Source organism: Zeugodacus cucurbitae, chromosome 5 (genome assembly GCF_028554725.1).
Source record: "Zeugodacus cucurbitae isolate PBARC_wt_2022May chromosome 5, idZeuCucr1.2, whole genome shotgun sequence".
NCBI lineage: Eukaryota > Metazoa > Arthropoda > Insecta > Diptera > Tephritidae > Zeugodacus > Zeugodacus cucurbitae.
This window is the reverse complement of record NC_071670.1, coordinates 5,364,454-5,378,561: the sequence shown is the minus strand read 5'-3', so window position 1 is coordinate 5,378,561 and position 14,108 is coordinate 5,364,454. Positions and strand designations below refer to the sequence as shown.

The 14,108-nt window shown below is 35.9% G+C and overlaps 1 protein-coding gene across 6 annotated transcripts in view; it reads right to left on the bottom strand.

Annotated features, from left to right (window-relative positions):
- The window catches only part of LOC105208533 (uncharacterized protein CG43867), a 349,073-nt gene that overhangs the window by 296,199 nt on the left and 38,766 nt on the right, over positions 1-14,108 (bottom strand). For all 6 annotated transcript variants that reach the window (XM_054232672.1, XM_054232673.1, XM_054232674.1 and 3 more), the window contains exon 2: positions 6,970-6,995. The gene's annotated coding sequence lies outside the window, so the exon portion shown is untranslated. The remainder of the gene's footprint in view (positions 1-6,969; positions 6,996-14,108) is intronic.

Below are 14,108 nucleotides of genomic sequence, written 5' to 3'. Positions count from 1 at the left end.
ATACTTCAAAATTTTTAAACATAACCTTTGTATGGGAGGTGGACGTGGTTTTAATCCGATTTTCTCAATTTTTGACTGTATAAGAAAGAGCCTAAAATAAACGACTCTAGAAAGTTTGGTTGATATAGCTTAAGTAGTTTACGAGATATGTACAAAAACCTTTGTAGCCACGCCCACTTCCCTAAAAAAATCACTTCCACTTATGCCACTTCATAGGGCGATCCTTCATACCAAATTTTACTTCAATAGCTTAATTTATGGCTTAGTTATAACTCTTTATATGTTTTCGGTTTTCGCCATTTTGTGGGCGTGGCAATTGTCCGATTTCGCCCATTTTCAACCTCCTCAGGGTGCCAAGGAATATGATATCTCAATTCTTACTCAAGTTATCGCTTGCTCGAACAGACGGACGGACAGACATCCGGATTTCAACTCCACTCGTAATCCTGATCATTTATATATATGTATATAACACCATGTCTAACTCTTTTATTTCTGGATGACACAAACAACCGTTATGTGAACAAAACTATAATACTCTCTTTAGCAACTTTGCTGCGAGAGTATAAAAATATATGGAATTTTTTTATATTTTTTTATATAAGAAAGGATAGGAAATATTTTTATCTCAATGTAATATTTTAGAGAAAAAAATTAGTTCCAAACATTTAAAAGAAATGTAAATTACAAATAAAATCAAAAAATTACAAAAAAAAAATGAAATATGAAGAAAATTAGTTTGTTTTTTATTTATTTAGTTCGTATGCAGGATTGAAACGCCCTAAGCAAAAAATAATTACCGTTTACACTAAGCAAGAGTAATTTGGATCATTTTTCAACTTTGAAGACTAGCCAAGAGACGGTAGAAAGAAGAAGGAGGAATATAAAAAATGAAAATGAAAAATGCGCCGCATCATCAACAATAACAACTCAAGCAACTTCAGAAGTCGTACAAATTTGTTACATCATTCGTTTAAAAACTCCGCTTATTTTTATAGTCGCCTTTTAGGCGTTGAACGCTCAAATCTCAAATTTAAAATTAAATTAAACCAAACCGAATTTAAACTCTCCCTTTTTATTTATTTGCCGCGTTATTTTTATGCTGCTTGTTGTTCTCCATTCTCTCCCCTCTCTCCTTGATAAGCAACAGCAATTTGAAATTTTCGGACATTTTTGACTTTAATCAAATTAGATTGAGTTGTTCTACGTGCAACGCGACTCGTGAGAGATAAAAGCGAAATATAACAAAATAAAAGCGAAACCAAGCAAAAAACTGTGCGTTTTTTCGCTCTCAAGCATCGGTGGCTGCTGCTCCTGGTGTCCATCAAATGCCAGAGGTCAAATGCTGCTGGCGGCGTTAAGTTCATTTTACGTTGCCAGCGTTTCCAGCGAGTGGTGGCAGTTGAGCGCGTCGGCATTTTGATTTAATTTAAATAAAAATTGCTCGTTGTTGTTGTTGCTACTGTTATTGTTTAGCGTCGTGCAATCTTTCGCTTGTTGTGATTTTACTGCCATTGTCCATATTGCTGTTGTTGCTTTCGGCTGTTGTCTGTCCAGCAGCATACACGTTTGCCATAAACAATCGTTGCTGTCGAGAATTTTGAAGCGCTGCATTTTTCGTTTTGAAGACTTCGTGTGTCTGTGCTTTTCGTAATTTAGCTGTAGCATACTCTTGGGCGTCTTAGAAATAATTTTAAAGTAATTTATTTTTAAAGAGATGACATTTGTTTGCTGCTCTATATTTTTTCAGCTCATGAAACCAATTATTCCATATTTCCGTAAGCAGCTAAATGCCGAAGACGAAAAAGAACCGATCGGAAAAGAGGTAAGACCTCAGATGGGTCAATAATAGACGTCGTATATTCAAAGGTAGATTCCAAAGAACGGAGTCAATTCCTATGCCCATTGCGTCCGAAGGGTGTGGCCTCCAACAGGATCCGTAGAGCCACTCTTTCGAAGACATAGGCTATGGTCCCTTTTGTGTCACCACATAGAACTGATGGACTCCTTAATTAAGAGTATCAGTGCTTGCCGATACAGTTCAAAACCGAGTGGGTAGAGAAGGATTTAAGGAGGAGAAGGAGGATCCGTAGAGCCACCCTTTCGTAGACAAAGCCTATGGTCCCTTTTGTGTCACCACACAGGACCGATGGACTCCTTAATTAAGAGTATCAGTGCTTGCCGATACAGTTCAAAAGCGAGTGGGTAGAGAAGAATTTCAGTACCGCAATATCTCTTCGATTTCCTCCGAGGCCGAATATTCAGCAGGGAGCCAGACCCGAACGCGAACACGCCAGGGAAGCCTTAGCCACCGCCTCATAACTTTCACACTTCCCACACCTTGCGTACTGGCTCCTTATAAAGGGAAACCGACCGTTCGTCGAAGCACCTGTTGGATAATGGCATCCCGCCTGGGACACTGTTCGTTTCTGAGAAGGTCGGTTCCGACCCTCGCAAAAATGTATTCAATACTCGGAATTAAAAAAAAAACTTCGAAGGCCTCAATTTATCAAAACCACTCGATGGAAGCTTTAAATACTAATGATTTTTGTTTCAAAGAGGACTAAGAAGTTTCTTACATAGATGATTATGTATCAAGTGGACTCACTGGGACAACGTTTTGAATTAGCAACAGGCATGTCAATGGTTCTTTACTATAAGAAGACTACTAATCAATCTTAATTACCTATGACGAACACTGGCTTAGATATATTGAAGCCAGAAGACAGAAGAGACAACTCAAAGGCTTAAGCTGTGTTTCTCCTACGAACTTGGATCATATTTCGGTCATCTTTTGCTGTTTTCGACTACTTAAAACAGTACGCCATAATCATTTTATGGAGAACTCTATACTGAGGCTAGTAGATGAACTCACTGAACTCACGGGCGACACCATATTTATATTAATAACACTTCTTTCGTGCGAGAAATATGATTTGGATTTAATTGAAAGCCGCAAAACAACTCGAAACTTCTCAGTTGCACTCAATAACCTCTCTCTCTCCCTCTCCACTTCACCGTCGATTCAGCAACAGCTGCTCAAACCAAGCTGCGGCTAATTGACAAGCATTGCTACTGTCAAAAAACTATGGGAATGGTCATAAATTCATAGCTTTGCCACCGCAACTGACATGACAAACGGAACTTTCCGGCTGCAAAACTGTCTTTGATTGCCGGCAAGAGCAACAAATGAAGCGGAAGGAAGGTCTACATCCACGAAGGCGCGTAGCTCCAAAGAAAGCAGCAAAGTATTTCTAATAATAATAAAGCTTAAGTGATTTTGATTTGTTGCGCGCCGCAGTCGACTCCCCTTCACACGCACGCATGCACGCACGCCTCCAAGTATGCTACGATTTCTAGATCTATTTTTATTTTTGAATTATTGCCACTGTCGCTGTATGGCAATGAAGGCAATAAATTCCACGCACATATGTGAGCCATGCATGTGCCGTTAATGGCGTGCCATAACCCTCCCCCTCGGCGCCGGTTGCAGTATGTTAAGGGTTAATGTGGTTAAGTAGTTGCGCGTGTGAGTAGTGGCTTTGCTTAATAAAGTGCAATCTCGCCCCCTTTTCGCGAAGCTGGTGTGTAGTTAAGTGAATTTCAAGTGACTCGGCGATACTTGAGCTGAGAAAAAGTTTCTTTTCAGGGCGTAGGTGTTTGGGGTTTAAGTATTTAAATAAATTTCACTAATCAATCAGATTGAAAGTTTTCGTTATTTATTTGCTGAAGAAACTTAAGAAGCATCAGTGTAGGAAAGTAATTTACTTAATAGTTGTTACTTTAGAGATCCACGGAAGGTAGTAGATGAAAAATGTGGTTCTGGTAAATTCACCTGCGAAACTAACGACTGCATTGGGTCGGTTTCAGGAGAAATTTCTTTCCCCTCGTCAAACACCAGCGAATGAGATATGTCACGAACTTCTTACCGATTAATTTCGTAGACGATATGAATACCACGGGTTTCCAAAGATGGACAGCCACAAATTTCGGTTCTCACAGAGCTCTGATGTTGAAATCCACTGAGCTGGAAGCAGAGACTATTTAACTAGAAAATTCCCTCACTGAAAACTAACCAAAGAATGTAACATCCACAACCTCTTATTAAATAGATTGGTAGCTCTCTACTACCTAATCTTTCTAACTATTGGTTTAGGTAATCTACGTGATAGAAACAATGCGTCTAAAGCTCGACTAAAACTATGATTTGGATCTCATATTTCAAAGAATAGAACAAAACTAACATTTTTTTTTTAAATAAGAGTAGTCAGAAGTCTGCAGTCATCGATCTAGGAAGTGATAAACTCTTCTTTAAAAATTCCTTAACCCTCGATGTTTCATGATACCGAAGTTTTTCAGTATTTATAGGCATTCCAAAATTGACATACCTGAGAACATACCTGAGAGCATACCTGAGAGCAAATGAATTCAGCTTTAATAAGATGCGGGAACAAAACTGAAGAAACTTCATTGAATCCCGAAGGCGTTGCTGAATCCCGATAATTCGAGATCCACATTACAGAGGCAAGCGGATTGAGATCATTTCCCTGATTAGCTCTGTAATTCTCAACGGATTTAAGTTAAAAATTTTACTTTATTTCTAAATTCTAGAAAAAAAGTTCTTCGGATTTTCCCATAAAATTTCATGACTAATTTAATAAATCAATATTTTAATTTTTTAGTTAAAAATATCAACTTTTCATTAAAAAAAAAAACGAAAAAAAAATATTTAATTCATTACTTCAAGTCATAAATTATCTCTCAAGCTAATTTTCCATTACTTATGGAAAAAAATCTCAAAAAATATTAATCAAATTTGAAATATCAAAGTTAAAAAGAAGGAAAAAAGTAAGCAACGCAACATTTATGTAATATTTGAAACACTGTTATATTGCAAATTACTTCACTGGGCAGCAACGCGAAAGCCTTTGGACGCCAAATCAACGCTTACGCATTCAGCTAGTTATAAATTATACCAACACTTGAGAGTTATGATGCAGCAAAGTGGTCTTGACAAAGCGAATGCTACGCGCAAAAAGAGCAGAGATGACTGCGAATATTAAAATTATAAGAACAGCGAGGTTGCCAGATTACGTGGCGCGCTGTTTTGGACTCGGCTATATCCGCGTAAGCGGTGTCTACGCCAGTCAAGAAGAAGAAGAGGTTGCCAGATTTTCTACTAACTACAGAAGAGTTAAAAGTCAAAAATATCGACTTTTATGTTATCGATAACTGGTCATTGATATAGTCGAGCATGAGTGATTCTTCAAGTCACTTTGAAAAACGTAAATTTCGATAAATTAAGACAAGAAATTTAAAAATTTTGAAAAAATATAAAACAAATCGACTTTTTTGTTATCGATAAAATATAAAAAATATCGAATTTTCTTTCATAAATTTAAGAAAATGTTTAGAAATTGTAAGAATTTTTAATAAAAACGACTTTTTTGTTATCGATAACTGGTCATTGATAAAGTTACATCCCTTTGAAAAACGCATTTTTTTATAAACACATTATTATTATGGGCGTAGAAACTGAGAAATAGTGAAGAAAAAAATGAAATGTATATATAAAAATATTGAAATAAAATATATCGAATTTTTTGTTATCGATAAAAAATAAAAATTATCCACTTTTGTATTATTTCTACACTCTCCCTAGACATTTCGACAACATAAATTTTGTCAAATAAAGTTTAATAAAATGCGTACAAATTGAAAACATATATCGACTTTTCTGTTATCGATAAAAAATAAAAATTATCCACTTTTGTATTATTTCTTCATCTCTACCTAGACATTTCGACAACTTACAGTTTGTCAAATAAACTTTAATAAAATGCGTACAAATTAAAAACATATATCGACTTTTCTGTTATCGATAAAAAAATTTTACAACATCAACTTTTATGTCATCGCTAAATAGTCAGAAAATTCAAATTAAAATAAAAAAAAATAAATTTTTAAATCTTTTAAAGTTTTCTTAAAACAACTCAAAGCTAAAACTCTATAAAAGTCTCTACAAAGTCTCCCACGGTGTCAGTTTTGAGCCCACTAATCCTCCTTTTTTCTAACACACAACTCATTATTATTGCCACTGCATATAATCCACTCGACCGCAAAAAGGCGAACGCAGCACTAATGCAAGTATCTAGTCGATCAAGTTGAAGTTGTTGTAGGAAGTAACGGCAAATAAGGGTAAGAATACATATACAGATATGTAAGTATGTCTAAAAGTGAACAAATATGTATGTATGTATGTATGTATGTGTATGTGTGTTTGCATTTTTCTCAAGTGCCCATTTCAACAAGCCAATTTCCATTATATTAAATCAAAAACAAGCAACAACAACAATAACAACACACACACTGTCTGTTATAATTTAACAACCTACAGCCAGAGAACGAACAACAACACAATAACTATAACGGTAAAGACAAAAATAATAATAGCATGAAGAAAAACAAAATCAACAAAAAATGTCAAAAAAAAAGATTTACACCCAAAAATGTACTGCAAATAATTTACGGTTGCCAGTGTGTTTGAACTTATGGCTTATGGCTAAAGTACTGCACTCGGGAAGATGTGTATTTTATATGAGTATATGTATTATGGTGTTTGTTTGTCATATATTTTTTTGTGTGCTTTGCTCTAGTCACTAGTAGAACATATATTTCATAAACTGCAGAAAATATTTATTTGCTGACAACGCGAAATTCGCTAGTGTGGCAGCGCTTGCCAAGAACTATATACTTTTTTTTTGGAGGTTAGGAATTTTTTTCCGTGCATAATGTGTTTCGTAGGCGGTAAATGGTAGTGAATTTGCTGTATTTATTTTTTGAGTGTTAATAAATGGCAAGCAATTGAGTGGCAACAGTAAATAACAGTTGATATTTATACAAAAAATTCATATATATTTTTTAAAAATAAGTATGCAAAAATTTAAAATAAAAATATTTTGGACTTACCATCATCATAAAGGCGGTACATTTACCTGAAAAAATAAGAAAAAAGGAAATTTAGAATTTTTAGACAGAGTTGACCTATTTATGATGTATCTAATATGTTACTTCTTTGTGGTCAAACAGAATCTTAAAACAGTTAAATACACTTAATAAAACAATCAATAATTAAAATTGCCGCTTTAATAATTCCTAAGAAACTGAAGCTTCTAAAAATACACACACTGTGAGGGAATTCACTTCTCTACAAGTTAAAAAGCCCATCTAAAAATTCACTTCTTTTATATTGTAATCCATCAAATCCATGTAATATTGGCTCTAACCGCGTAACCGATGAGTGTGGATGGGTCCTCCCAAGAATTCTTAACCTCAACAAAATCTACAAAATGCATAGCTATCTACAAAACCAATACTAACTGGGTTCGAGCCGAGTAGGCCTTCAATCATCTCCTAAGCTCATAATGATCTTCCATTCAATTCCTTGAATACATTCAGTAATCATTCATAAAGACTACATGCATTGCTTAAGCAAAGAGTTTTCTCATGATCTTCTTCTTCATCCACCTGAGCTCAGATCATTCATTTCCAAAAAAACTCTATCCGATTCCCACGGTATACTTGACATTCCTGACTTCTTCAACCTTCAGAGCTCCGAATGACCCTCCATTCAATACCTTTCATATACTGAGCAATAATCCAAAGAGTACACAGTCATAATGTCGAATTTCGCTTGGGTTCACTGATTCTCCGTCCAGTCCTGCATCTTCATCCACGTAGAAAGTGATCTCTGCTATCCATTCATTCATCAGATGTAAAATTAGCTCTGAATGGTCCTCCATTCAATAACATTCCGATACTAAGTATATATCCATAAAGTCCACAGTAATAATGTCGTAGTTTGCTTAGGTAATAGGTTCGCCGATTCACCGTCCAGTTCTCCATCTTATTCACGTCAAAAATTGCAATAGTTCAAACGTTCACTTCAGTTCGAAATATCCCTATCCGATTCCCTAGTTATAAAGGGTGATTTTTTAAGAGCTTAATAACTTTTTTAAAAAAAAAAAACGCATAAAATTTGCAAAATCTCATCGGTTCTTTATTTGAAACGTTAGATTGGTTCATGACATTTACTTTTTGAAGATAATTTCATTTAAATGTTGACCGCGGCTGCGTCTTAGGTGGTCCATTCGGAAAGTCCAATTTTGGGCAACTTTTTCGAGCATTTCGGCCGGAATAGCCCGAATTTCTTCGGAAATGTTGTCTTCCAAAGCTGGAATAGTTGCTGGCTTATTTCTGTAGACTTTAGACTTGACGTAGCCCCACAAAAAATAGTCTAAAGGCGTTAAATCGCATGATCTTGGTGGCCAACTTACGGGTCCATTTCTTGAGATGAATTGTTCTCCGAAGTTTTCCCTCAAAATGGCCATAGAATCGCGAGCTGTGTGGCATGTAGCGCCATCTTGTTGAAACCACATGTCAACCAAGTTCAGTTCTTCCATTTTTGGCAACAAAAAGTTTGTTAGCATCGAACGATAGCGATCGCCATTCACCGTAACGTTGCGTCCAACAGCATCTTTGAAAAAATACGGTCCAATGATTCCACCAGCGTACAAACCACACCAAACAGTGCATTTTTCGGGATGCATGGGCAGTTCTTGAACGGCTTCTGGTTGCTCTTCACCCCAAATGCGGCAATTTTGCTTATTTACGTAGCCATTCAACCAGAAATGAGCCTCATCGCTGAACAAAATTTGTCGATAAAAAAGCGGATTTTCTGCCAACTTTTCTAGGGCCCATTCACTGAAAATTCGACGTTGTGGCAGATCGTTCGGCTTCAGTTCTTGCACGAGCTGTATTTTATACGGTTTTACACCAAGATCTTTGCGTAAAATCTTCCATGTGGTCGAATAACACAAACCCAATTGCTGCGAACGGCGACGAATCGACATTTCACGGTCTTCAGCCACACTCTCAGAAACAGACGCAATATTCTCTTCTGTACGCACTGTACGCATTCGTGTGGTTGGTTTAATGTCCAATAAAGTAAACTGAGTGCGAAACTTGGTCACAATCGCATTAATTGTTTGCTCACTTGGTCGATTATGTAGACCATAAATCGGACGTAAAGCGCGAAACACATTTCGAACCGAACACTGATTTTGGTAATAAAATTCAATGATTTGCAAGCGTTGCTCGTTAGTAAGTCTATTCATGATGAAATGTCAAAGCATACTGAGCATCTTTCTCTTTGACACCATGTCTGAAATCCCACGTGATCTGTCAAATACTAATGCATGAAAATCCTAACCTCAAAAAAATCACCCGTTACTTGGAATCATTTCTCCAAACCCGCAGTTTATTGACACCTTCAACCTAGCCTATAACTTCAGTTGGGTTTTCCCTCTCCTCCTCCAACTATAATGAATATTAATCCGTAAAGTCGAAACTAGCGTTGAGTACGTAAGTGAAGTTGACATTCATACTTCATTTTTAAGAACAGAATCCACTTAAGTCCACTGCCTTCAGAGTGCCAATCAACGCTAAAGTTAGCCACTTGACAGTTCTCAGCCAAAATTAATATTCATATTCAACCAAACTTCACTTTCTTCTGCACTTCATGGAAGAAAAGAAGTTATTGTTAATTAACGCGCGACAATTGTCTGCAATTCGCACACGTCAAAGTGTCTGCCAAACTACCTTGCAACCATTACGACTAAGCAATACTTTAGAGCTCTTGTAGTAGCAGTTAAGTGATTTGAAAGTAAAAGTATTCAAGAGAATGCAAAACAAAAAAGACATGAAAAATAGAAAATAAGAATGAGACTTGAGAAATTTTGGAAGAAAACACGAATCAACAGTAATAACACCTCTAAGAGCACAAATGAGCACACGGCCTGAACTAGCTCACAAACGCGCTCACCGATTCGTTAGCAAGAAGTCGAACAACTCAAGTAAACCCACACCTCAGTTTTCAACCGAGTGCAGCCATCCAACCATCTCAGATATCAAGCAACTCAGGTGAACCCACAGTCCGGACGGTGCGGACCTCGTCGAGCTCAACGCTCCAACAATGGCAATACAACTGAACTTGCAACCCATCCCGATCCTAACAAGCTCACCGGTTAATAATAGTGAGACGCCGAACAACTCAAGTGAGCTCACAACCCACACCGACCCAACCACCGTATTCGATATCGTCGCATGCAGCACTTTCGAGAGCTTGTAAGTGCCGCGCTGTCGCAAATATAAGTGGAGCGGTCCGTCTAACTATGATTGTTGCCACTTTGATTTGAGTGTATGGCCGCCGTGGGCTATTATCATTGCTGGTGGAACTTCTCCACGGTGACTGCTGTGCTGACAACATTTGACTATCTCATCTTTACTTTACATACATTTTGATTATTATTATCTTTTTTTATTGTTATTATTATTATTGTTTCTCTTGTTACATTAGTTTCTCCCTTACGTACTTGTTTTACGTAAGCCTTGCGGTCTTGTTTGATCTCAAAACAGTTGCTGAATAGTTGTTCTGCATCTGATACGCATTCTAGTGGTTACTCACAATACAGTTGCTTGGTCACAGTTCGCTTTTGGTTACCGCAAACTCACCCTTCACTTCATAACACACTTTTCAATGTCCTAGCTCAAAAAAAAGTACAGCGTATTGCTTCTTCCCTTGCACATATTTTCCTGAGTATTAGCGCCTTCAGGCATTCTGTTTCCCTTCTTGTTCATATTTTCATATTATTTTTCAAAAGTCTGGACATACAGAAATAATTTGAATGTCCGCTGGCTATAGTCGTCTCAAACATGATAAGCTTGGCTGAGCTCCAGCGTAAAAGCAGCAGCTGTCCGCGTGCCGCTTGAAGTGGAAGCGGCTCTATTTACATTTGGTTGAAAGAAGTTCAATAACTTTACGCATAAATCGATGATAATGGATATAAATGTAGAAAGTTTTTGAATTTTCAAAGCTCGCGATACCGATAATTCGCTTAACCGGTTGAAAAGAGCCAGAGAGGCGTATTCATACCAACTCTTCAGAACACTCACGGCATTCGAAGCAATCTACGTTAAAAATTTGGTCCCCCGAAACTCTGTTTTTTTTTTCAATTCAATTTTAATAGAGCTCGACTACACGAAGTCGATTTTTGGAAGCCTTTGGTGTAAAGTTTTCTAAAAATTAATACCTGTATTCATAAATTAAATGGGACCGAAGCTCTAACATGTAAGAAGTGTTTCAAGCTTTTCATGGTTCTGTGAGATCTGGATCTCAATGTGAAAGCTACAAAGGGAACATAAAGTCGATTATTTTGCTAGACTGGGAAACCTCTATACCGTCATCCAGTATCATTAGGGAACCTAAAACCAAGTGTGGACACTGTATTCGACAAACTCGACATCGAGAAAGAGTTTCTTCGAAGGATGAGACCCTACCTGAACACCGATGTTTTTCCTATTCTTTGATAAAATATAGGCACCTCTATGATATTAGATCTCTTCCAAAGTAGTTTGTGGTTCATTGCTTTGAAGATCAAATGGTTTTGTGAACTTCTTAAAGACAAGAATCGTTTAGAGAATGTCTTCTTAGATGCACTTAAATTGATATCTCAATTAATTTAATGCATTCTCTTACTTTTAGATACTAAATTTTAACGAATCTGTGTCTTATTTCAACACAGCAACAACTTTGTAGTACAACAACAATGTAGCCAGTGATAAAATATAAAATTGTACAAATAAATCTAAAGTGATTTGTATTTGTCAGAGATTTTGGAAAGAGCGACACATTTGGTTGGACAAATACAAACAAAGTAGTAAAGTGGTGAGAAAAACAAAAACAACACTACATCTGTATACAACAATACAAATGTGAGACTTAAAGTTTACACTGAAAAATATTACCTTTTTAATTGTAACCAAAATGAAAAAATTACAAAAAATATTTAAAAAAATCTAAAAATGTTAACTTGCAAAAAAATACATAATTTAAACAATACATTTTTTTTTTCAAATTCGAAAACAAATTTAATTTCGAATTTTTTTCTTAATTTATTCTATGGATCATAATTATAAGATCGAGACAAAAAACATCACTTTAAAAAAAAGTTAAGAAAAAAGTATTTTTTCAATTTCGAAAAAAAATTTTGAATTTCGAACTTTTCAACTTCGAAAAAAATATTTTTTCAAAAAATTTTATTTTCGAATTTTCGAAATTCGAAACCAAAAATATTCACTTAAAAAAAATTGTGAAAAAAATATTATTTCAATTTCGAAAAAAAATCGAACTTTTCAACTTCGAAAAACTAAACAGTGTTTCAAAAAATTTAATTTCGACATAATATTTTTTTCAATTTCGAAAAAATATATTCTGGAGATAGAAAATAAAAAATCCGAGACCAAAAAATTACAAGAAAAATTCAATTTTGAAAAAATTTTCGATTTTCGAATTTTTTTATTTTGAAAATTTGACGAATTTCGAATTTTTTTAATTTCGAAAATAAGAAATTATTAAAGGAAAATTTGAAATAATCAAATAATTCATCAAAACAATTTTTTCGAACATAATTTTCTATTAGAAGGAGTGTATTCTTTCTCACAGTGCATCTAACAAGCGACGAAACAACAACTCTTAAAAGTGTCAAATGCCAAGCAAATAACAATAAAAGCAGCAACGCGTTAGAACAAATGAAATGCCAAGCGCACTAAATCGGCAACAACAACAACAATATTTAGTGTAACAACAGCAAATAAAAATGATAGTTGGCAACTTCTGTGAACGAACGATTTATTTGCAACACTTTTACTGACAGCAGCCAGCCACCACTAGTCAGCGGCAGCAGCGACTATTTTGAAGCAAACGTTCTATGTAGCCGACAACAATGTAGGTAACAGCAACAAAATATTGGTTGCCGCCATAGTGAATTGCAACTATTTTACGATATTTAAAAGCATTTTTAAATATTTTTTTTTTAATTTTTTTAAATTTTTGTTTTTTATTTTTATTTTTTTTTCTATTTTTTCCATGAATTGCTTCATTGTCTACTCCACCGTTTATATTTTGTGCCAAAAACCACGCCAAGTGCAACATTAAATATTTGTTGCAACAACTGATGTCCTTACACAGTCATATCCTCCTTGCGCCGTCATTGTCCCCGTTGCGGTATGTACTCCGAAGAAAAATGTCATTCACTTTTATTTGCTGGCATTGCTGGTCTCACATGTTTATTTTAACATTCTAAATTTTCATTTGTGTTGCAGTGATGAAGCGGAAATGAGTGCTAATTCATTACTCAAAGAGCATATAGCAGCTGCAACGTAGTGTATTTTCTGTCATTGTCCGGCAGCAAGGATTATTTGCAAAATGCTAAGGATAAATCATATACATAAAATGAAGAAAACACATGACAAATGGTAGAGAAATGAAATGTAATGTAGTGGAACGCTATGTGTTGCCAAAGTTTAAGGACATATCATGCGAACAGTGAACTGTTGCCTAATAGTGGTGAGGTCACTCATACGCCATGTCATACTCATACAAAATGTAAAGAAACCCATGCCACGCCTGCCAAAGGTCAATGACCTCGACCGAAATCTAAACAAACCATGGTGAGAGGGTCAATGACCTCGACTAAATTGTAAAGAACCCCTGCCAAAGGTCAATGGCCTAGACCAAAATGTAAACAAACCCTGTCATTGACCTCGACCAAAACGTAAACAAACCCCTGTCAAAGCTCATTTACCTCGAGCAAAATGTAAACAATCCCCGGCCAAAGGTCATTGATCTCGACCAAAATGTAAACAAACCTCTGTCAAAGGTCAATGACTTCGTTTTCAGTTCTTTTTTTAATTTTAGGGGGTCATAAAAGGTATGGTCTATAAATATTTCGAGAGGTCACATAATATTAGGTTAGATTACATTGTAAGGGATCAAGTGAGGTCACGTTTTTTATAGTAAAGGAATGGCAGATTTGTTTAATTTTTGAGAAGTCACGTGAGGTGAGGGTTGTTTTTAGTGTGAGGGTCACGAGAGGTCAAGTTTGTTTGCATATTGAGGGATCGCGTGTGGTCATGTTAGTGTCAAACGTTGTTAAATAAAAGTAACGTTAAGTCAAGTAATGAGTCCAGGGACGTTTAGTGAGGGATCA